Source organism: Bombina bombina, chromosome 8 (assembly GCF_027579735.1).
Source record: "Bombina bombina isolate aBomBom1 chromosome 8, aBomBom1.pri, whole genome shotgun sequence".
In the NCBI taxonomy this organism is placed as follows: Eukaryota; Metazoa; Chordata; class Amphibia; order Anura; family Bombinatoridae; genus Bombina; species Bombina bombina.
The window spans coordinates 320,406,349-320,426,257 of NC_069506.1; the positions used below are offsets into that span (position 1 = coordinate 320,406,349).

General features: G+C 38.6%; 1 long non-coding RNA gene across 1 annotated transcript in view; it reads right to left on the reverse strand.

Moving 5' to 3' along the window:
* The window catches only part of LOC128638220 (uncharacterized), a 43,759-nt gene extending 24,177 nt beyond the window's left edge, over positions 1-19,582 (reverse strand). The window contains exons 1-2 of the long non-coding RNA XR_008399069.1: positions 19,488-19,582; positions 11,433-11,526 (exon numbers count right to left, since the gene is read on the reverse strand). This is a non-coding gene — a long non-coding RNA (uncharacterized LOC128638220). The remainder of the gene's footprint in view (positions 1-11,432; positions 11,527-19,487) is intronic.
* Between the last annotated feature and the right edge of the window lie 327 nt (positions 19,583-19,909).

The window sequence follows — 19,909 nt, forward strand, 5'->3', positions numbered from 1 at the left end:
ATAGATAAGAAACACGACGACCACGGAGTACCCCTCTATTGCAATACATGTCAAAAATTTGATAAAAATAATTTTCTTTGCATGGGAATAGAAAGAATATCCATACATTGGAGGGGAGGACAATTAGAACATGAACTAGACAGGAGAGAACTATGGTGGATACACACACTAAGAACGTATAACCACTGGGGGCTAAATAAAGACATCAGAATAGCAGCCTTTGTTTAATATTTAATATTTCTAATATTTTATATAAAATTAAATATATTTACTAGAACATTAGCTTCTATCACACTTTTTTAATATTATTTTACTTTAAATATTCATTGTTAGGATTTATTAAACTTTTGAATATACACATTTCGGAATCCTAAGGGTCTTACACACATCTATATATAAATATTTTTAATATAAGCACTGTCGATTTCTAAATATGTGTAATAAGTTTTTTTATATTTTTTATATTCATATTTATTTTATGCACTGTCACTTTAAGGATATTTTGTTATATTTCATCACAAATTTGATTTTGCAAAAGCAAATATTATAAATCATCACTATGGATTACGTTTATATTGTTCACTTTAAAAGTGACAACCACATAATAAAGAAATTTTTTGATTTTGCAAAAGTCAAATAAAATGCAATTATTATGCACGGAAGATAATACAAGTGAAAATGTTTAGCATATGAAAATGTTCATAAATGTCCACTGTGAAGTTTAAGTAATAATGTCTCAAGATTTGGGATATATATCTAGATTCTCACTGGTATAAATAACATCAAATGTTTTTCATAATTAGATCATCTACTGTTCACTTGCTTGCTTTGTTTCATAGAAACTATATATAACATGATCATTTGGTCACAAACTTTCCTACGTCATTCTGGACTTCCCCCTATCTGACATCTAAGACGGCCCTGAAATGAAACTCTTTACAACAAACAGCTATCTGTCCCTCAATAGGCTGACGAAAACATGTGACCGCAAATTCAACCTGAAACGGAAATTTCAGCATCCAATATCAGCGAACTCCGGATAGGCTGGCAAGATCATGTGACAACACATCGGACCTAAAATAGAACTTTCTTTACAACAGTGCTCGATCGAGGACTTTAAAATAACGAACTTCTCTGATTGGACATTATTCAATGTGGTGATATTTCATTTGCTAGCCCTTATGTTCATACCGAACTATACTAAATAACTTAAGATAATATAACTAAAATGGCATATTTACAACTTTGCAATGAAAGAGAAATTCTAGTTTGGTATAAACATATTGTTTAACTATTTCCAAACCTTTGTGAGTACAATTTCCTGTATTCCACAGGAAATTGGAACATCAACACACCTGTATTTAAACCGGCTCTGAGAGTCACAGCTTATCAAATTTTTCATCTGTTTTTACCACTTTTAAAAATTGCTCTTGAAAAAGACGTTCTGTACGTTGAAACGCGTAGAGCTAATAAATATATCTTTTATGTAATTGGAGATTTTTCTTCTTTTGCTGTGACAGCCGGATTTACTTTACTGATGAAGTAAGTTATTACTTAATTTGTTATAACTGGGTTTACACACTGTTCATGGAGTCTTCATGTTACCCCAGCTATATTGAACTCCTCCCTGGAGCACTATCACCTAATACCAGAGAGAGACACTCCTAACAAGCTGACCATATGTAATTTAAGGAGTGAGTATATTGCACTTTATTTACTTGGCTTTAACACACACAACAAGCCTTTTTCTCTTTATCATCAGAGAAATTGATTTTCCTCAAAGATCAGCGCCATCTATTTCCACTTTTTCCTCTGCACACGTAGGGCCTGATGTTGAGCAAACCACACAAAGTGGGGGCTTAAATTTGAACATTATTTTTGTATGTCTCTCTCCTACGTCCAGAACCAGCAGAGCGAGATAAATAGCTCTCTAGCTAAAACTTGCCTTTATAGAATGATTTGAGGAACCTCACAATACTGAGCAGAAGAGGGCTTACTCAACAGAGGGCCCTGGTGAAAAAATGTTTTGGGCCCCCAAAGGTAACTCAATAGTAAGCAATAGTAATAATGTACGTGCTGCTCTGTAGAGTGAATAGATAGACCTGCGAACTGCACTAATAAAAGGCTCCCCTGCATTAGGGTTGTACACATTCTACATGTTTATGTATAGACTGGCTGCTATGGGCCCCCCAGCACATTGGGCCCTAATGCCACTGCCTTGCTGCACCAATGAGCTACTGAGCCAGAGCCGAGAGCCTTAGATCATCAGGCCCCTAGAGAGAAGTAATGCATGACAGCACTTATGTATCAAGGAGTAAAGAGGGTACGTGAGCATTTTGTGAAGTTAAAAGGATATTCATTTATATAGGGGGTAAATATAGGGCATTTTTAAGTTTCAGATTACAAACTGGGAAGCCATAAAGGGCTATATAGCTTTGCATAATGCCTAGACATTGCCCTACATACAAGGGCACGCAGTAAGGAGCAGGTACTGACTGGGATCCCCACCATGCCATCAACAAACAACTGTTGGTGCTCTACAAATACCTGATAATAATAATAATAGGGTGTAGCTTATGACATTTCTGTGGCTCTGTACTGAGGCAGTAAAGTGTCTTCAACCAGTTTGCCTTAAAATAACACTGTACTTAAAGGGACAGTAAAGTCATAATTAGACATTCATGATTTAGACAGGGCATACAATTTAAAATAACTTTCCAATTTACTTCTATTATTTAATTTGCTTCCTTCTCTTGTTATCCTTTGCTGAAAGTTTTATCTTGGCACGCTCAGGAGCAGCAAAGAACAGAGGTTCTATCTGCTGATTGGTGGCTGCATTTATATACTGATTGTCATTGGCTCACCCATGTGTTCAGTTAGAAACCAATAGTGCATTGCTGCTCCTTCAACAAATGATACCAAGAGAATGAAGCAAATTTGATAATAGAAGTAAACTGGAAAGTTGTTTAAATATCTATGTTCTACCTAAATCATGAAAGGAAAAGTGTTGGGTTTCATGTCCCTTTAAAAAGCTGTGTCATCCATATGAAAGAGCTGCACTTATGTTAAAATATTTCTGTCCCCCAAAAATAAGTTAAAATTGAAACCATTGTTACACTTTCAGTTGTGCATTTGTTACTAAATCTCACAAGCTGTGAGGGCAATTTCCTCAGCTCTGTTGGTGGAGAGGGACACAGCAGCAAGCCAGGCAAAAACTGATGGTTTATTCAGAACAGGAACATACCATTAGCAAAAACTATAATAAAAATGCTTAAGTAAAAAAACAACAACAAAAAAACACAATGGGGCCGATTTAACATGCTGAGAATGCCGTCAGGCTTGCCGGAAACATACGTTAAAGGGATAGTAAAGTCCAAATTAAACTTTCATATTTCAGATAGGGTATGTCATTTTAAACAACTTTCTAATTTACTTCTATCATCAAATTTGCTTTGTTCTCTTGTTATTCTTAGTTAAAGGCTAGGTAGGCTCATATGCTAATTTATAAGCCCTTAAAGACCGCCTCTAATTTGAATGCATTTGACAGTTTTTCACAGCTAGAGGGTGTTAGTTCATGTGTTTCATATAGATAACACTGGGCTCATGCACATGAAGTTATTTAAGAGTCAGCAATAATTGCCTAAAATGCAAGTCTGTCAAAAGACCTGAGATAAGGAGGCAGTCAGCATAAGCATAGATACAAGGTAATTACAGAGGTAAAAAGTATATTTGTATAACAGTGTTGGTTATGCAAAACTGGGGAAGGATAAATAAAGGGATTATCTATCTTTGTAAACAATAACATTTTTGGTGTTTACTATCCCTTTAAGAAGCAACGGTCTTAAGACCGCTGCTCCGTAACTCATCCGCAACCTCTGAGGCGGCGGACAGCAATCATCCAGATCGGATATGATCTGTATGATTGACACCTCCTACTAGTGGCCCATTGGCCGCGAATCTGTAGGGGGCGGCATTGCACGAGCATTTTACTAGAAATGTGTGTGCAATGTTAAATGCCAACAGCGTATGCAGCTGGCATTTAGCGATGTCAGGCGGACATGATCCTCTACAGCGGATCAGGTCTGCCCGCATCATAATAAATCGGCCCCAATGTATTTTTAACAAGGTAGGTTGTGTTTCATCAGAAATGCTGGACACAGTGTAACCTACCCCTTTGCTGTTGCTATTTTATCGTAAAACATCTTTTGTGTGAACCCTGTTGGTAAAAAACAAACAAAACACAGCATTTTTGATCATAAAACTACAGGAGCATAAAACAAAAGTAGGGACGACTGAGATGAGATGTGATCATGTGACATCACCGTGGTTAAAGGGACACTAAACACTTTTTTTTTCATGATTCAGATAGAACAGCAATTTTAAGCAACTTTCTAATTTACTCCTATTATCAATTTTTCTTCATTCTCTTGCTATCTTTTTCAAATAAAGATAGCAAGCGAACAAAGAAAAATGTATAATAGGAATAAATTAGAAAGTTGCTTAAAACTGCTACTCTATCCGAATCATAAAAGAAACATTTTGGGTTTACTATCTCTTTAAATGTAGGATATTGGCATAGCTTTTTATTATGTATTTTTTTATAGTATATGTATATAGACAGACAAGTTATTTTACAATCCATTGTGAATCCCCTGCATCTGCACTCCTCCCATTAAATCCATGTAAAGATATAAAAGTTCAGCACATATTTATTGAAAAATCCACTTTAAAGACATAAAAATATGATGAACGGGGGTACACACACAATGACCTCACACGTGCGGTTTCCCACACAGGTTCACTACATGCGGTATGTTTTGTTGTTGTGTATTTTACAATCCTGCCTTATATTAGTTGACCCATATAAATGAGCCCGTCCAGGAAGCCTACAGCACAATTTTAGTTTGCCGCAATGGAGTGAGCAATGCTCTCTGAACATCAGAACCCTGAATTAACCAATGTCTTAAGACAGCTGGATAATCTGTGTTGGACATCTATACCATATTGGTCAATAAAGATCTGATCTGTTATTGACCTTTTTAAGCTGGAAAGTATTGGTACCCTACTTGAGATCCAGTATTTTAACAAGCATTATCGTTCCATTAAAGTCACTAGAGTTAGAGTGGCAGAGAAAAAACAAACACTGAAGTCCCAGTTTTAAAAAAAGCACTTGCATGGGACCAGTAGTAACGAAAATATAAAGCAATTCTGTTAACCAGTATGGAATTCTACTCCAGGACAGTAACATCTTCGGGCCTGTCTAAAAATAGCAGTAAAGGTCAGGAGTTTCCCTAGAGCATTTGCAAACACATATTTGCACACAGTTTTAACCATTTTGACAGCCTATTTGCCATTAAATAATCTTTATGTAATATCCTAGCTTGTGATTCCCTTTCCAATGCAGAGTGGTTTTCCTAACCAATGGATTTTTTATGGTCTCCCACATGAGATCAGTTTGCAATCCCTTTGTCTACTTTTCACGTAAAGGAATTTGAATCTTGTCCACATGAGCTTTTATTAATGTCTGATATGCTGTACTATAATACCTCAGTTGCAAATATGCAAAGTTGATGTGACATTTAAAATGGCTGCCTTAAAGGGACAGTCTACACCAAAATTATTGTTCACAAATATAGATAACACTTTTAGTACCCATTCCCCAGCTTTGCATAACCAACATTGTAATATTAATATACTTTATAACTTTTAAACCTCTGCCTGTTTCTAAGCCACTACAGACAGCCTCTTATCACATGCTTTTTTATTTGCTATTTTCACAACAGGAGACTGCTAGTTCATTTTGGCCATATAGATAACATTGTGCTCTCTCCCTTGGAGTTTTGGAGGACACATCCCTAATTGGCTAAAATGCAAGTCAATAGATAATAACATAATTTATGTAAGAACTTACCTGATAAATTCATTTCTTTCATATTAACAAGAGTCCATGAGCTAGTGACGTATGGGATATACATTCCTACCAGGAGGGGCAAAGTTTCCCAAACCTTAAAATGCCTATAAATACACCCCTCACCACACCCACAAATCAGTTTAACGAATAGCCAAGAAGTGGGGTGATAAGAAAAAAAGTGCGAAGCATATAAAATAAGGAATTGGAATAATTGTGCTTTATACAAAAAAATCATAACCACCACAAAAAAGGGTGGGCCTCATGGACTCTTGTTAATATGAAAGAAATGAATTTATCAGGTAAGTTCTTACATAAATTATGTTTTCTTTCATGTAATTAACAAGAGTCCATGAGCTAGTGACGTATGGGATAATGACTACCCAAGATGTGGATCTTTCCACACAAGAGTCACTAGAGAGGGAGGGATAAAATAAAGACAGCCAATTCCTGCTGAAAATAATCCACACCCAAAATAAAGTTTAACAAAAAACATAAGCAGAAGATTCAAACTGAAACCGCTGCCTGAAGAACTTTTCTACCAAAAACTGCTTCAGAAGAAGAAAATACATCAAAATGGTAGAATTTAGTAAAAGTATGCAAAGAGAACCAAGTTGCTGCTTTGCAGATCTGGTCAACCGAAGCTTCATTCCTAAACGCCCAGGAAGTAGATACTGACCTAGTAGAATGAGCTGTAATTCTCTGAGGCGGAATTTTACCCGACTCAACATAGGCAAGATGAATTAAAGATTTCAACCAAGATGCCAAAGAAATGGCAGAAGCTTTCTGGCCTATCCTAGAACCGAAAAAGATAACAAATAGACTAGAAGTCTTACAGAAAGATTTCGTAGCTTCAACATAATATTTCAAAGCTCTAACAACATCCAAAGAATGCAACGATTTCTCCTTAAAATTCTTAGGATTAGGACATAATGAAGGAACCACAATTTCTCTACTAATGTTGTTGGAATTCACAACTTTAGGTAAAAATTCAAAAGAAGTTCGCAACACCGCCTTATCCTGATGAAGAATCAGAAAAGGAGACTCACAAGAAAGAGCAGATAATTCAGAAACTCTTCTGGCAGAAGAGATGGCCAAAAGGAACAAAACTTTCCAAGAAAGTAATTTAATATCCAATGAATGCATAGGTTCAAATGGAGGAGCTTGAAGAGCCCCCAGAACCAAATTCAAACTCCAAGGAGGAGAAATTGACTTAATGACAGGCTTTATACGAACCAAAGCTTGTACAAAACAATGAATATCAGGAAGAATAGCAATCTTTCTGTGAAAAAGAACAGAAAGAGCAGAGATTTGACCTTTCAAGGAACTTGCGGACAAACCCTTATCTAAACCATCCTGAAGAAATTGTAATATTCTCGGTATTCTAAAGACACCAAGAAATATAAGTCTTCCAGACTCTATAATATATCTCTCTGGATACAGATTTACGAGCCTGTAACATAGTATTAATCACAGAGTCAGAGAAACCTCTTTGACCAAGAATCAAGCGTTCAATCTCCATACCTTTAAATGTAAGGATTTCAGATCCTGATGGAAAAAAAGGACCTTGAGACAAAAGGTCTGGTCTTAACGGAAGAGTCCACGGTTGGCAAGAGGCCATCCGGACAAGATCCGCATACCAAAACCTGTGAGGCCATGCCGGAGCTACCAGCAGAACAAACGAGCATTCCTTCAGAATCTTGGAGATTACTCTTGGAAGAAGAACTAGAGGCGGAAAGATATAGGCAGGATGATACTTCCAAGGAAGTGAAAATGCATCCACTGCCTCCGCCTGAGGATCCCGGGATCTGGACAGATACCTGGGAAGTTTCTTGTTTAGATGAGAAGCCATCAGATCTATTTCTGGAAGTTCCCACATTTGAACAATCTGAAGAAATACCTCTGGGTGAAGAGACCATTCGCCCGGATGCAACGTTTGGCGACTGAGATAATCCGCTTTCCAATTGTCCATACCTGGGATATAAACCGCAGAGATTAGACAGGAGCTGGATTCCGCCCAAACCAAAATTCGAGATACTTCTTTCATAGCCAGAGGACTGTGAGTCCCTCCTTGATGATTGATGTATGCCACAGTTGTGACATTGTCTTATCTGAAAACAATGAACAACTCTCTCTTCAGAAGAGGCCAAGACTGAAGAGCTCTGAAAATTGCACGGAGTTCCAAAATATTGATCGGAAATCTCACCTCCTGAGATTCCCAAACCCCTTGTGCCGTCAGATACCCCCACACAGCTCCCCAACCTGTAAGACTTGCATCTGTTGAGATTATAGTCCAGGTCGGAAGAACAAAGAAGCCCCCTGAACTAAACGATGGTGATCTGTCCACCATGTCAGAGAGTGTCGAAAAATCGGTTTAAAGATATTAATTGAGATATCTTTGAGTAATCCCTGCACCATTGGTTCAGCATACAGAGCTGAAAAGGTCGCATGTGAAAACGAGCAAAGGAGATCGCATCTGATGCGGTAGTCCTAAGACCCAACATTTCCATGCATAAGGCTACCAAAGGGAATGATTGTGACTGAAAGTTTTGACAAGCTGATATCAATGTTAAACTTCTCTTGTCTGACAAGGACAGAGTCATAGACACTGAATTTATCTAGAAACCTAAAAAGGTTACCCTTGTCTGAGGAATCAATGAACTGATTGGTAAATTGATCCTCCAACCATGAACTTGAAGAAACAACACAAGTCGATTCGTATGAGATTCTTCGAAAATGAGAAGACTGAGCAAGTACCAAGATATCGTCCAAATAAGGAAAAACCAAAACCCTATTCTCTGATTACAGAAAGAAGGGCACCGAGAACCTTTGAAAAAAATTCTTGGAACTGAGGCTAGGCCAAACAGTAGAGCCACAAAACTGGTAATGCTTGTCTAAAAAGAGAATCTCAGACACTAAAAGTGATCTGGATGAATCGTAATATGCAGATACACATCCTGTAAATCTATTGTAGACATATAATGCCCTTGCTAAACAAAAGGCAGGATAGTCCTACAGTAACCATCTTGAATGTTGGTATCCTAACATAACGATTCAATAATGATAGATCCAGAACTGGTCTGAAGGAATTGACCTTCTTTGGTACAATGAAGAGATAAAATAAAACCCCAGCCCCTGTTCCAGAACTGGAACTGGCATAAATACTCCAGCCAACTCTAGATCTGAAACACATTTCAGAAATGCTGAGCCTTGCTGTGTCAACTGGGACACGGGAAAGAAAAGAATCTCTTAGCAGGAGGCCTTAACTTGAAGCCAATTCTGTACCTTTCTGAAACAATGTTTCTGAAACCAGAGATTAAGAACGGAATTGATCCAAATTTCTTATCAGTATCAGAATGATGATGTTCATTTAAAAATTCATCTGAAAAAAAGAGAAGTTTTAAAAGACTTTTATGTATACTAGAAGGAGAAATAACAGACATAGCCTTCTTAATGGATTTAAAAAATAAAATCTCTTATGTTATCAGGAACACTCTGAAAATTAGATGTTGACGGACAGCAACAGGTAATGTAACAGTATTAAAGGAAATTTTATCTGCATTAATAAGTTTGACATGACATGCAATACAAATAACAGCTGGAGAAACAGATACCAAAAGTTTATAGCAGACTTAGCTTGGTAGCTCCAGCACTGTGCAGTGATTTTCCTGTAGTATCTTCTGGCTCAGTTGCAACGTGGAACATCTTGCAATATGTAATAGAAAAAACAACATATAAAGCAAAATTGATCAAATTCCTTAAATGACAGTTTCAGGAATGGGAAAAAAATGCCAGTGAACAAGCTTCTAGCAACCAGAAGCAATAAATAATGAGACTTAAATAATGTGGAGACAAAAATGACGCCCATATTTTTTAGCGCCAAAAAAGACGCCCACATTATTTGGCGCCTAAATGCTTTTGGCGCCAAAAATGACGCCACATCCGGAACGCCGACATCTTTGACGCAAAATAACGTCAAAAAATGACGCAACTTCCGGCGACACGTATGACGCCGGAAACGGAAAAGAAATTTTTGCGCCAAAAAAGTCCGCGCCAAGAATGACGCAATAAAATGAAGCATTTTCAGCCCCCGCGAGCCTAACAGCCCACAGGGAAAAAAGTCAAATTTTTGAGGTAAGAAAAAATATGATAATTCAATGCATAATCCCAAATATGAAACTGACTGTCTGGAAATAAGGAAAGTTGAACATTCTGAGTCAAGGCAAATAAATGTTTGAATACATATATTTAGAACTTTATAAATAAAGTGCCCAACCATAGCTTAGAGTGTCACAGAAAATAAGACTTACTTACCCCAGGACACTCATCTACATGTTTGTAGAAAGCCAAACCAGTACTGAAACGAGAATCAGCAGAGGTAATGGTATATATAAGAGTATATCGTCGATCTGAAAAGGGAGGTAAGAGATGAATCTCTACGACCGATAACAGAGAACCTTATGAAATAGACCCCGTAGAAGGAGATCACTGCATTCAATAGGCAATACTCTCTTCACATCCCTCTGACATTCACTGCACGCTGAGAGGAAAACCGGGCTCCAACTTGCTGCGGAGCGCATATCAACGTAGAATCTAGCACAAACTTACTTCACCACCTCCCTTGGAGGCAAAGTTTGTAAAACTGATTTGTGGGTGTGGTGAGGGGTGTATTTATAGGCATTTTAAGGTTTGGGAAACTTTGCCCCTCCTGGTAGGAATGTATATCCCATACGTCACTAGCTCATGGACTCTTGTTAATTACATGAAAGAAATATAAATAGCCATGTGATAAGGGGCAGTCTGCAGAAGCTTAGATACAAGGTAAACAAAGAGGTAAAAATTATATTAATATAACCATGTTTTCTGTGGGAAATGGGTAATAAAGGGATTATCTATCTTTTTAAATAATAAGAATTTTTGAGTAGACTGTCCCTTTAAAGTATGAAATGTTTTAACAGAGTGTGAAGCAGAATCTAATAACCCTCGAACTATTATTATTATTATCATTATTATCAGGTATTTGTAGAGCGCTAACAGATTCCGAAGCGCTATAAGCATAGGCGGTATACAAGATCACATTTATAGTGATCAAATGGGTAGAGGGCCCTGTCAAGATCTGCACTATTGTAGTTGGCTCTTATGAAGGTGACCTACAAACAGCTGGGCTCATAGGCTTACATTCTAAGGGGTTCAAGGGGATTGTACGTAGACAGAATCTACCCACATATTAAAAGAAAAAGACTCATCTAGAGTCAAAAAATCAGGATCTCCCATAATAGAGATTTGTGTGAAGAAAGTATTGGCCTGCCCAATTAAAAAGGAATGTAATGAACACTAAGCCCTTAATGGTTCTCTAGAGTCTTGTATAGGAAATATGTGAGAGGAAGGTGAATGAGTAAGTACCGAAAGATGCTTATTCTAAATGTTCCTCAGAAAAATAATGCTGTGTCCCTATCTGCAAATAGACCATCAAGTGAATCTAAAACTCCCTTTTAATTATGCCTTATTTGATCTTTCTACTTACTCTGTGTGAGGTTTGCATCTTTCCGTTGAAGAAGACACATCTGCGTAATGACCTTTGGGACATTTCTCACATACTGTGTTGCTGTGGGAAGTGCCTGAAAAGACATAAATATATAAACATTGTAGTTTACTGGTTTTACAAATGTGGTGGTTTAAAGAGTCTGGTGCTCCTGGGATTTTATGCTAAAATAACAGAATAAATTTAAGTAGACAAAAAAATAACCCATATGTGTGCTATAATATTCCTCTATTTAATATGTATAGAATCTATGTTCATGACAAACCCATTCATGCAATAATTTGTAATGGAGATGAAAATACAAAAACTGGAATTCAAAATGCCTGAGAAGTGCACAAGAATCTTTTATAAACTTACACAGACATCAACTTACTTATGGAAAACTGAGCACACATGAGGGGTCTTTAGGCTTTTACTTATCAGCTAAATCTAGGTTTTTGTCTTTCTAAAGAGCACCATTTTATGTACAGTTAACCTCAGACAGGCCTGGGTGCAAGGCCCATAGTGAAAATTACAAAAAAATATTACATTAATACACAGAGAAAGTCCAGCACTCACTTACAAGCTCTCAGCTAAGATTAAAATAAAAAATGGAAGGGTTAGTTACCGCATCTGGCCAAATAGGACAAGCCCAGGCACCTCCTCAAGGTCCCTTCCAAAACCTGGGTCCCTAAAACAGCCAGACAATGCAAGCTCTCAATCCAACAAACTGCACAGGCTTATATAATCACCCTAGACATATACAAAACACGGAAGGGGACTACACTCTCAGGGGTCCATTTATCATTGTGCGGACGGACATGATCCGCTATAGTAAACCATGTCCGCAGCACATCGATAAATGCCGACAGCATACGCTGTCTGCATTTATCATTGCATCATTAGTCCAAAAGGTTGTGAGAATCAGCACATCTGTGAATAGTGCACGAGTGACAGAGGTATACTACTCTACCCCAGTATAAATTAAAAGTCCAAGAAGTCCCCGGCACTGTTAAGTTTTAAAAAACTTTTATTGGAAAAACTAATAAAAAAGCGACGTTTTGGGGTATCACTTGAACTGGTGCAATACCGCCCCCTGCAGATTCAGGGGGTGTCAATCAACCCAATCGTATTTGATCGGGTTGATTTCTGTCCGCCACCTCAGAGCAGGCGGACAGGTTATGGAGCAGCAGTCTTTAGACCGCTGCTTCATAACTTGTGTTTCTGGCAAGCCTGAAGGCTCACCAGAAACACGGGGCATCAAGCTCCATTCGGAGCTTGATAAATAGACCCTTCAGACTGGACTGGGTACACATCCCATGATCCTGCAACATGCTCAGCCCTGGATGCTCCCTGGCACTCACAGAAAGCTGTGCTGTCCCCAGAGTCACAGGCAGTTAACCCCAGACAGGCCTGGGGGCAAGGTCCATAGGGAAAATTATAAAAAAAATTAATATAACACACAGAGAAAGTCCATCACTCACTTACAAGCACTCCGCTAAGATTAAAAGCAAAACTAGAAGAGTTAGTTACTGCATCTGGTCAAATGGGACAAGCCCAGGTACCTCGTCAAGGTCCCTTCCAAAACCTGGGTCCCTAAAACAGCCATACAATGCAAGCTCTCAATCCAACAAACTGTGGACAAATGTAGGGTGCACAGGCTTATGTAATCACCCTAGACATATACAAAACACGGAAGGGGACTGCACTCTCAGACTGAACTGGGTACACATTCCATGACCCAGCCACATGCTCAGCCCTGGGTGCTCACGGGGACTCACAGGAAGCTGTGCTGTTCCCAGAGTCACAGGCACTTAACCCCAGATAGGCCTGGGTGCAAGACCCATAGGGAAAATTACAAAAAAATGTGTGTCGCTGTTTTAGGGACCCAGGTTTTGGAAGGGACCTTGACAAGGTACCTAGGCTTGCCCCATTTGGCCAGATGCGGTAACTAACCCTTCCATTTTTGCTTTTAATTTTAGCTGAGTGCTTGTAAGTGAGTGCTGGACTTTCTCTGTGTGTTATGTATGTATATACATATTTACACATATAAACACATAAATATACATAAATATACACATATATACACATAAATACTCACATACACATATTTTGACATATTATATTTATATGTATATATATATACATATATATGTGTGTGTATATATGTATATATATATATATACCCTTTCCAGTCAAATAACTTGCCATATACCATATAACTTTTTAACCCTTACAAAAAAAATTATAATATATATATGAAATATGTTTTATCAGAAAGTGTATATATGTGTGTAATAGTTAATTTAGGAGGTGGTGAAGTAAGTTTGTGCTAGATTCTACGTTGATATGCGCTCCGCAGCAAGTTGGAGCCCGGTTTTCCTCTCAGCGTGCAGTGAATGTCAGAGGGATGTGAGGAGTATTGCCTATTGAATGCAGTGATCTCCTTCTACGGGGTCTATTTCATAAGGTTCTCTGTTATCGGTCGTAGAGATTCATCTCTTACCTCCCTTTTCAGATCGACGATATACTCTTATATTACCATTACCTCTACTGATTCTCGTTTCAGTACTGGTTTGGCTTTCTACAAACATGTAGATGAGTGTCCTGGGGTAAGTAAGTCTTATTTTCTGTGACACTCTAAGCTATGGTTGGGCACTTTATTTATAAAGTTCTAAATATATGTATTCAAACATTTATTTGCCTTGACTCAGAATGTTCAACTTTCCTTATTTCAGACAGTCAGTTTCATATTTGGGATTAATGCATTTAATTATCATATTTTTCTTACCTCAAAAATTTGACTTTTTTCCCTGTGGGCTGTTAGGCTCGCGGGGGCTGAAAATGCTTCATTTTATTGCGTCATTCTTGGCGCGGACTTTTTTGGCGCAAAAATTCTTTCCGTTTCCGGCGTCATACGTGTCGCCGTAAGTTGCGTCATTTTTTGACGTTATTTTGCGCCAAAAATGTCGGCGTTCCGGATGTGGCGTCATTTTTGGCGCCAAAAGCATTTAGGCGCCAAATAATGTGGGCGTCTTATTTGGCGCCAAAAAATATGGGCGTCGCTTTTGTCTCCACATTATTTCAGTCTCATTTTTCATTTGCTTCTGGTTGCTAGAAGCTTGTTTTGGCATTTTTTTCCCATTCCTGAAACTGTCATTTAAGGAATTTGATCATTTTGCTTTATATGTTGTTTTTTCTCTTACATATTGCAAGATGTCTCACGTTGCATCTGAGTCAGAAGATACTACAGGAAAACGCTCTGCTGCTGGATCTACCAAAGCTAAGTGTATCTGCTGTAAACTTTTGGTAGCTATTCCTCCAGCTGTTGTTTGTATAATTGTCATGACAAACTTGTTAAAGCAGATAATATTTCCTTTAGTATGTACCATTGCCTGTTGCAGTTCCCTCAACATCTAAGGTGCAGAATGTTCCTGATAACATAAGAGATTTTGTTTCTGAATCCATAAAGAAGGCTATGTCTGTTATTTCTCCTTCTAGTAAACGTAAAAAATCTTTTAAAACTCTCTCTACAGATGAATTTTTAAATGAACATCATCATTCTGATTCTTGACTCTTCTGGTTCAGAGGATTCTGTCTCAGAGATTGATGCTGATAAATCTTCATATTTATTTAAATGGAATTTATTCGTCTTTACTTAAAGAAGTACTAATTGCTTTAGAAATAGAGGATTCTGTCCTCTTGATACTAATTCTAAACGTTATAAGGTTTTAAAGCTCCTGTGGTTATTCCAGAAGTTTTTCCTGTTCCTAATGCTATTTCTGCAGTAATTTCCAAGAATGGGATAATTTGGGTAATTCATTTACTCCTTCTAAACGTTTTAAGCAATTATATCCTGTCCGCTGACAGATTAGAATTTTGGGACAAAATCCCTAAAGTTGATGGGGCTATTTCTACCCTTGCTAAACGTACTACTATTCCTACGTCAGATGGTACTCGTTTAAGGATCCTTTAGATAGAAAATTGAATCCTTTCTAAGAAAAGCTTATCTATGTTCAGGTAATCTTCTTAGACCTGCTATATCATTGGCTGATGTTGCTGCAGCTTCAACTTTTTGGTTGGAAACTTTAGCGCAACAAGTAACAATCGTGATTCTCATGATATTATTATTCTTCTCAGCATGCTAATAATTTTATCTGTGATGCCATTTTTGATATTATCAGAGTTGATGTCAGGTTTATGTCTCTAGCTATTTAGCTAGAAGAGCTTTATGGCTTAAACTTGGAATGCTGATATGGCTTCTAAATCAACTCTACTTTCCATTTCTTTCCAGGGAACAAATTATTTGGTTCTCAGTTGGATTCTATTATTTCAACTGTTACGTGGGGGGGGGGGGGGGGGGGGGGGGGGGGGGGGGGGGGGGGGGGGGGGGGGGGGGGGGGGGGGGGGGGGGGGGGGGGGGGTGGGAAAGGAACTTTTTACCAGGATAAAAATCTAAAGGTAAAAACAGGGCTAATAATCGTTTTCGTTCCTTTCGTTTCAACAAAGAACAAAAGCCTGATCCTTCATCCTCAGGAGCAGTTTCAGTTTGGAAACCATCTCCAGTCTGGAATAAATCCAAGCCTGCTAGAAAGGCAAAGCCTGCTTCTAAGTCACATGAAGGTGGCCCTCATTCCAGTTCAGCTGGTAGGGGGCAGGTTACGTTTTTTCAAAGAAATTTGGATCAATTCTGTTCACAATCTTTGGATTCAGAACATTGTTTCAGAAGGGTACAGAATTGGTTTCAAGATGAGACCTCCTGCAAAGAGATTTTTTCTTTCCCTGTCCCAGTAAATCCAGTGAAAGCTCAAGCATTTCTGAATTGTGTTTCAGATCTAGAGTTGGCTGGAGTAATTATGCCAGTTCCAGTTCCGGAACAGGGGATGGGGTTTTATTCAAATCTCTTCATTGTACCAAAGAAGGAGAATTCCTTCAGACCAGTTCTGGATCTAAAAATTGAATCGTTATGTAAGGATACCAACGTTCAAGATGGTAACTGTAAGGACTATATTGCCTTTTGTTCAGCAAGGGAATTATATGTCCACAATAGATTTACAGGATGCATATCTGCATATTCCGATTCATCCAGATCATTATCAGTTCCTGAGATTCTCTTTTCTAGACAAGCATTACCATTTGTGGCTCTACCGTTTGGCCTAGCTACAGCTCCAAGAATTTTCACAAAGGTTCTCGGTGCCCTTCTGTCTGTAATCAGAGAACAGGGTATTGTGGTATTTCCTTATTTGGACGATATCTTGGTACTTGCTCAGTCTTTACATTTAGCAGAATCTCATACGAATCGACTTGTGTTGTTTCTTCAAGATCATGGTTGGAGGATCAATTTACCAAAAAGTTCTTTGATTCCTCAACAAGGGTAACCTTTCTGGGTTTCCAGATAGATTCAGTGTCCATGACTCTGTCTTTAACAGACAAGAGACGTCTAAAATTGATTACAGCTTGTCGAAACCTTCAGTCTCAATCATTCCCTTCGGTAGCCTTATGCATGGAAATTCTAGGTCTTATGACTGCTGCATCGGACGCGATCCCCTTTGCTCGTTTTCACATGCGACCTCTTCAGCTCTGTATGCTGAACCAATGGTGCAGGATTACACGAAGATATATCAATTAATATCTTTAAAACCGATTGTTCGACACTCTCTAACGTGGTGGACAGATCACCATCGTTTAATTCAGGGGCTTCTTTTGTTCTTCCGACCTGGACTGTAATTTCAACAGATGCAAGTCTCACAGGTTGGGGGGAGGTCTGTGTGGGGATCTCTGACGGCACAAGGAGTTTGGGAAATTTCAGGAGGTGAGATTACCTGATCAATATTTTGGAACTCCGTGCAATTTTCAGAGCTCTTCATTTTTGGCCTCTTCTGAAGAGAGAATCGTTCATTTGTTTCAGACAGACAATGTCACAACTGTGGCTTACATCAATCATCAAGAGGGACTCACAGTCCTCTGGCTATGAAAGAAGTATCTCGAAATTTTTGTTTGGGCGGAATCCAGCGTCCTGTCTAATCTCTGGCGGGTTCATATCCCAGGTATAGGACAATTGGGAAGCGATTATCTGCAGGTCGCCAAACGTTGCATCCGGGCGAATGGTCTTTCACCCAGAGGTAATTTCTTCAGATTGTTCAAATGTGGGAAGCTTCCAGAAATAGATCTGATGGGCGTCTCATCTAAACAAGAAACTTCCCAGGTATCTGTCCAAATCCCGGATCCTCAGGCGAGGCAGTGGGATGCATTATCACTTCCTGTGGAGTATCATCCTGCCTATATCTTTCCGCCTCTATTCTTCTTCCAAGATAATCTCCAAGATTCTGAAGCGAATGCTCGTTTGTTCTGCTGGTAGCTCCGGCATGCCTCACAGGTTTTGGTATGCGGATCTTGTCCGGATGCCTCTGCCAACCGTGGACTCTTCCGTTAAGACCAGACCTTCTGGTCTCAAGGTCCTTTTTTCAGTCAGTATCTGAAATCCTTAAATTTAAAGGTAGGGAGGATTGAACTGCTTGGATTCTTGGTCAAAGAGGTTTCTCTGACTCTGTGATTAATACTATGTTACCGGCTCGGTAAATCTGTAATCTAGAGAGATATATTATAGAGTCTGGAAGACTTATATTTCTTGGTGTCTTTTCTCACATTTTTCTTGGCATGCTTTTAGAATACCGAGAATATTACAGGTTTCTTCAGGATGGTTTAGATAGAAGGTTTAGTCACGCAAGTTCCTTGAAAGGACAAATCTCTGCTCTTTCTGTTCTTTTTCACAGAAGATTGCTATCTTCCTGATATTCATTGTTTTCGGTACAAGCTTGGTTCGTATAAAGCCGTGTCATTAAGTCAATTTTCTCCTCCTTGAAGGTTTGAAGTTGGTTCTGGGGGGCTCTTCAAGCTCTCCATTTGAACCTATGCATTCTTGGACATTAAATTGACTTGCTGGAAAGGTTTTGTTCCTTTTGGCCATCTCTTCTGCCAGAAGAGTTTCTGAGACTTATCTGCTCGTTCTTGTGAGTCTCCTTTTCTGATTTTTCATCAGGATAAGGCGGGTGTTGCGAACTTCTTTTGAATTTTTACCTAAAGTTGTGAATTCCAACATCATTAGTAGAGAAATTGTGGTTCCTTGCATTAGTGTCCTAATCCTAAGAATTCGTAAGGGAGAATTCGTTGCATTCTTTGGATGGTGGTTAGAGCTTTGAAATATTATGTTGAAGCACTAAGTCTTTCCGAAAGACTTCTAGTCTTGATTTGTTATCTTTCCGGTTCTAGAAAAGGCCAGAAAGCTTCTGCCATTCTTCTTTTGGGCATCTTGGGTTGAAATCTTTAATCTTCCTTGCCTATGGTGAGTCGGGTTAAAACTCCGCCTCAGAGGATTACAGCTCATTCTACTAGGTCAGGTTTCTACTTCCTGGGCGTTTAGGAATGAAGCTTCGGTGATCAGATGTGCAAAGCTGCAACTTGGTCCGCTTTGGCATACTTTTACTAAATTCTACCAGTTTTGATGTATTTTCTTCTCTGAAGCAGGTTTTGTGGTAGAAAAGTACTTCAGGCAGCGGTTTCAGTGTTGGAATCTTCTGCTTATGTTTTTTCATTAAACTTTTATTTTGGTTGTGGATTATTTTTCAGCAGGAATTGGGCTGTCTTTATTTTATCCCTCCCTCTCTAGTGACTCGTGGGTGGTGGAAAGATCCACATCTTGGTAAGCATTAGCCCATACGTCATTAAGCTCATGGACTCTTGCTAATTACATGAAAGAAAACATAATTTATGGTAAGAATCTTACCTGATAAATTCATTTCTTTCATATTCTTGTGTTTGTGATTATTTATTTTTTTAACAACACTTTACGCTAGATCTTCCTGCACGCTAATCTGTTTAGAGCAAAAAAAATTACGCACAAACGCAACTCTTTACTTTCAACTTGAAATATGTTTGTTTGCGATATTGCATATCACGCCCAGTGATAACATTAGCACGCCACTTTTAATCAGCCCATAATATTTTATTCTAATCAGCCCAATTTTTCTAGTAGTAGAACAAGTTCCATATACATATTACCTTTCTGTGCCACACCATATCCAGGCTCACACTCCTTGTGTTGAGCGCAGCGAGCACACGTGTTTTCAGTTTTGGTTGCACAATAGAGACCTGCACGACATTCACAAACCCGTGAAGACTGAGACGTACATGGACGGATTTCCACAAGATCGCTGTCTGCAAAGTGAAGAGACAAAAACATAACTACACTAACTGCAAGATTATAGACTTGGTAACTGTTATCATAAGTGATAAGCAATATAGAGGTTTGAATTTGACATTAGTCAATATAGGTCATAGCTGAATCTTATTAGGAATGTCAACCTGAAAGGGATGTTGCAGATGCCATAATATCCCAGTTGTTATGTCACCATGGTTGTGATTTTGCTATGGCCATGTTGTGTCTGCAGGTAGCAGCGATGTCTTTTGTACATCAATGATTC